Below are 6,028 nucleotides of genomic sequence, written 5' to 3'. Positions count from 1 at the left end.
TCGTGCAGGGTTGTTTGTGGGGTATGTGGAGTGCATGGGCGGTTTTCTGGGGGGTCTTTTGTGGGGGAGGGGGTTGTGCACGTGTGTGTTTAAGCCTTCCTTTGCAAAAAGCCACATGTCCGAGAGAAAAAACACCCCGTTTTCATAAAGCTGCACGACAGCCTCCCTTTGCTGTGCAGCCTGTCCGCGTCTCCCTCTTCCTTTCTCCTGCTCTGCTGGCAGCTTGGGGGCCCCCCACCCACCCACTTTCGCCCCCCGTGGAGCTAATGCAGCTTCCGCTTTAAAAGCTGCCTCTTTTCCCGATGAATAATTGAGAAGCCATTCGGCGCGCTCGCTGGCCGGCACTAAAGGCCATTAGGAAATGCTCCAACACTTGGGGGTGAAAGATGCGAGCACTCTCCCATTGCCTGATCGGGAATAATTGATGTCATGTCTACCCTCTGACCTCCCAGTAGAGTCTCTTCACCTTGAGCCTCTGAGAGCTTCACTTCAGGCAGATGGGGCTACTTCCTCTCCCCACCCTCCTCTGAAGCTACTGGTTCAGCCTGAAAACGGACGGGGGGGGGGGGACTGTTGTCACAAAAATAAAAGATTGCTGGGTTTTCTTTTTCCTTGCCCAGGCCTGCATTTTGAATCCCAGAGGTGGCCAAAGCTGTTTTCTTTTTGCAGAGCTCCACTACATCTCCCTCTCCTATTACACTGCCATTATTATTATTATTATTATTATTATTATTATTATTATTAATCCCACCTTTCCTCCATGGACCTCAAGGGTGGAGTGCATGGTTCTCCCCTCCCTATTTTGTCCTCACAATAACCCTGCAAGGTAGGCCAAGCAGCCGACAGCCCCAAGGCAACTTGGGAAGCTTGAGTGGAGGATTTGAACCCTGGTCTCCCATGTGCTCCTCCGGCACTCTAACCACTACACCATGCTGCTGGCTCACAGGGGGAAACCGGGCCTTCGAAAGCGAGCCTCTCTGTGTGCTATTCTCTGCTTGTGAGAGCTGAGCCGAACTAGGGGCGCTTCTGGCTCTGCAGCCCCTTTCACAATGAATAGGGAGCGCAGGTGTCAAGGGTGCCTGTTGAAGGGGTCACACAGAGCCATCCCTTCCTTTTGGGAACCAACGCAGCCAGGCCAGGGGTTTGCAGCGCGGTGGCCTGGGTCAAGTGGGGAGGGGCTGCTGCGTGCCCCACGCTTTGCGGGCGTGGGGAGGGGGCCGCGCGGCATCCCTCCTCCCGCGCGCCTTTGGAAAGGTTAAGTCTCAGGCGGCGGCTGGTGCCTTTGTCGGTTGCGATTACGCACTCGAGCGCGCCTGCCGCCTGCCTCCCGCTCCTGTTCAGCGAGTCTTGAAGGGAGGAACTGACAGATCTGGGTCTTTGGGTCTCCTCCGTCGCCCTGCAGGGCTAACCTAATTGGATTGCAGCCAAAGCCGCCCAGCCCCGCTTGCTCCTGGGATTGGAGGAGGGAGCCCGGCTCGCAGCCGAGGAGTCCTTTTGCAGAGGTGCTCGCAGCGCAGGGGTGGGGGGAGCTATGGCTGTGATCCTGCGGAGAAGTCCTGTCTCCCCGCACTCCAGTTGCAAAGGCGACAAGCAGAGCAGGAGCTTTAATGAAGCAAGCGGCCGTCTGACCATAAGCCTGTGAGTCCTATTCGCTGCCAGCCTGTGTCAAAACTGGAGAGAGTTGCTAACTGGGGCGTTCAGACGCAGCACTAACTGGGTTAATACTAGCAAAAGAACCCGGGACCCAGAAGAACCTGCTCTTCTGTGTACCCAAACCTCCCACCGGCCCCTGCCCTGTGAAGAGGCTCCCCAGTGTCCTAGAGAAAATGCCTGGGTCTCTGCTTCCATAGCATTTCTCCCTGTAAACTAATTAACTTGGAAGCTCTCGCCTGCTTGCAGCTCTGCTGCTGCCCCACCGATTCCTGCCCGCCTGCTTCTTCGCCGCCCCGTCGCAAAACACAGCCGAGGGGCTTCCGGGAGCGCGTGCGCCTCTGCCTTGCCTGCCTCTTGGATTTCCCAAGAGCCGCGCGCAAAGGCGGCCCTCATTTGGCCGGATAGCAGCTCCGTTGCTTAGAGTGCTGCGCTGAAGACGCCAAGCTTGCAGGTTCGATCCCTGTAAAGGACGGCTGCATATCCCTGCATTGCAGGGGGTTGGGCTAGGACTAGGTGATCCTCGGGTTCCCTTCCAACTCTCTGATTCAAAGCGCTGCGCTGGGAGCTGTGCGCCAACAGCGGCACTGGGTGCAGGCGGTTTGGGTGGCTGCCCTGCATGGGTGCTTCCAGCAGGGCAGGGTAAATTATGCTACCGCGATGCTGCCCTTCTTCTCCCGCAGGCGGAGCGGTTTCCCTGCAGGCAGCGCCGGTGCTGAGCCTGCAAAATAAAGAACCCACTTGGAGCCGGGAGGGAGGCTCTCGGCTGCTTAGCTGAGCACGGGAAGTCGCAGCACAGCCCATCATATATTTTAGCGTACATGCCGCACGTCTCATGTTCGCCGTCCCTGGATCTGATAACCTGGAAGGTGATCGGTGGGGCTTCCAGCCGAAGCCACTGCCGTCCAGCCGTTCCCGGCTCCAGTGCTCCGCCTTATGCTGCAGGTGGCAGCACGTTCATTGCGCACGGCTCTCTCTTCCTTGCTACCGTATCGGGAGAGGCGCTCCGCTCGCATCAGCACCACGAAAGCAAGCAGCAAAAAAATGCTGGAAGGAACCTGTTGAGCGTCAGAAGTTGAATTGCTCCTCCCCCTCCCCCCCACAGCTCCTGCAGCTATTTTTTAAAAGGCCTCCTTTCCAAGTCCCAGGACAGGTATGGGGAACCTGTGGCATGGCAGAGCTGTTGCTACCCACAGTGCAAACGCTCCTCTTGACCTCCCTGGCCTGCCATGGTCTCCAACAAGCCGGGGTTACTTATTGCTGTGGCACTACGGAAAAAAATATGGGCAAAAGCCACAGTGAGCAAATGGCTTTATCATACTGCATTTGGGCAGCGGGGGGGGCGCTATTATCTGCACACAACTTCCTCCTCCCAGTCTTCGCAGCACAATGCTAACCACGTTTGCTCTCACTTATGGGAGTTTTAGTGCTTAGGATGGCAGCCATACTTTGCAGAAAGCCGTCACAATCCTGCGTCACACTTTGGATCTCTCGCTCACTTGTCTTTATAGCTCTTCCGATTGTCCCTTAGGTGAACCGAAGCAAGCGGCTACCCGCGTGCCCATTTTGGTGTCACTAACTGAATGGGATAATGCTCCCTTGCCGCTTGCCAGCGAAGTTTGAGGGTTTTAGGCATAGAATTACAGAATTGTAGACCCCAATCTAGTCCGACCCTCTGCAGTGCAGGAACCATTTATTGCCTGACGTGGGGCTCAAACCCACGACCACGCTCTACCGACTGAGCTATCCCAGCATACTTTTATGCGCAAGATCCTGAGAACTATAGTTTTCCCCAAACAGCTGCAATTCCTAGCACCCTGGAAAAACTACAGTTCCCATGATTCTTATGCAGGAAGTCATCCGCTTCTAAGCCGAAGGTGTCCACGCAGCCACCTTTTAAATTATATGTTGGGGGTTTCAAAACATGTGAAGGGGGGGAACGGGGTGCGTAACAATACACGAGCCATGGTCCAGCTTAGCTCCATGCAAGCCTTAAAATGACTGTGGTTGCAAAACCTGCATTGTGTCCGGGGTGTCCATTTTTTCCTGTCAACCTCAACATATATATATGCTTTAGGACTTCTACGAGCCGGATCCGATGCATAGCTGTCAAGTGTCCCTTATTTGAAGGGACAGTCCCTTATTCCAGCGCCATGTCCCGCTGCTGTCCCTTATTGATGGATGTCCCTTAAATGTCCCTTAAATGATGTCCCTTAAATTTCAAAGGAAGCAGCTCCTCTCCCTCCCTCCCTGCCGGCCAGGGAGGAGGGAGGCTCCAACTGTGTTGCTTGGCTGTGTTGCTCACCCAATAAGAAGTCTAAGAACGACTGGGGGATGGAGCTTGCATGCTTTGTGTGTGGCTAGTTAATGCAAGCTGAGGGAGTTTTCAAATTCTGGACACCATTTTGTTGCACGTGCTGCTGCAAACTTTGCAGTGCAAAGCCAGACCGGGGAGCCATCTTAAGTTAAGGCTGCATAGGCCTTGTGGTGCATGTGATTCAGATTCTATTCAGTTGAACCTCTGGTTACAAAGTTGGTTGGACAGTGCTCTCGAAGCTACCAGCATGAGTTTAACCAGAATGCAGGAGGACAGGAAGACTGGAGGGCCTGGAACAGGTGAGGCTGCAGGTCCCTTATTTTGGCTGCTGGTCCCTTATTTTCAAGGCTGCTGGTCCCTTATTTTCAAATCTGTAAGTTGACAGCTATGATCTGATGTCTCCCTCGCAACAAAATTTAAAAATCGGAGTACAGTACTTATGTTAGACTCCCTTGGTATCTTGCCCAGCAGGAGACCAAGGAGTAAAACTCATCTTTCAACTCATGGAAATGCCATCAAGTGAAAAGGGCACGGAGACCCTCTCCGGATTACTGGAGATGCAGCAGCCACGGTGGAAACTGCCATTGTGGATAAAGGGCATTGCTGGGGGTGGGGGCGGTTCTTCGACCCCACTGGCTGAGCGACAGGCTTTTCCGAGTGGCCTGCAACGCGCACCTGCTGCCCCTAGGGGGAGTCGCCGCTTCTTTTTGCAGCTCCGCTGAAGCTGAACCAGTTAACCCGTCAATCGCCGTAACTCCAGTTTACTTCCGGGATCCACATTCAACATTTTAGCAGACCGGGTGGGGGGAAGGGGGGAGCAATGTGCCGGCGATCCTCTCTCCGCAGACCAGGAGCCAAGTCGCTCCTCCTCCCACGCGCCGCGCACCCAGGCAGTGCTAAAAAGAGACCTGAAACCGGCAGGGGACACGGCTGCAAGTTTGCCCGCGATCCTCCACCCTGCGCGCCCCTCTCCGACACGTTGCACCAGCTGCGCCCCGCTTTGCTGCAGATGACTGGTTTCATGCCGCCACGAAATCCAGCAGCAGCAATCCCTGCAAGTGCGCTTAAAAGAGGCGGGGACAGCCCAGTGAATAAAATGCAATTATTATTAATATTATTATTATTCGTTTTTTAAAGCGTGCGGCCCGATCCTACTCATGCGTCGGCAGTAATTGCCGCTGAGTGCAACGGGGATTCACTTCCATATAAGTACAGGCCTTGTGCCTCGTCAGGCTTCGCCGGGTCTGTTTCAGATTTGCACATGCTATGATTTTTCTGAACAGGAAGCGCAAGGGCTGGTTTGATTCGCCGCTCACGGTGAGTAAACGCCCTCGTTGGTATTGTCACTATTTTCTCCTTATATGGCGCTGTCCGAGCTGGTTCCATTTCCCTTTCCTACAGAGATCGCCCTGGAGTTGCCTTTATATGGGCTGTGGCCAGCTGGGCCAATGAGGAGAGCCCTTCTGTCTGCTGTGCAAGGATTTCCCCTTCTGAGTACTGTATAGGATCCTGGAAATCGGGAGGCAGGGAGGCGGTGGGGGCCGCGGGGCGCCAGATATTGCAACTCTCCTTGTCCCTAACCATTTATCATACTGTCTGGTTGAATAGAGTTGGAGTCCTAGCCCATGGGCATAGCCGGGGGGGGGGCAGCTGTCCCTCCCAATCAAGTAAATAAATAAAAATACTTAACTAAAAGCAGAAATAATCAGAATATTTGAACTGGAGGTCACTTCAGTGTGTCTAGCAACACAACTGGCAGCCCAACTGAGTCATAGGCAGAGCCAGACAGAGGATGATGACAGTAGGGTGTCCTGACCCCCCCCCCCAACATAAATCCTGGCTATGCCCATGCCCTAGCCCAGGCATCCCCAAATTCGGCCCGCCAGCTGCTTTGGGACTACAACTCCCATCATCCCTAGCTAACAAGAGCAGTGGTCAGGGATGATGGGAGTTGTAGTCCCAAAACAGCTGGAGGGCCAAGTTTGGGGGTGCCTGCCCTAGCCAGTGGCCACATCTGGAGGGCCACAGAATGCCCCTTTCCCTGTTTAGATGAAGCCACCT

The sequence above is a fragment of the Podarcis filfolensis genome (genome assembly GCF_964270895.1).
Source record: "Podarcis filfolensis genome assembly, chromosome: 2".
In the NCBI taxonomy this organism is placed as follows: domain Eukaryota; kingdom Metazoa; phylum Chordata; class Lepidosauria; order Squamata; family Lacertidae; genus Podarcis; species Podarcis filfolensis.
This window is presented reverse-complemented; position numbering follows the sequence as displayed.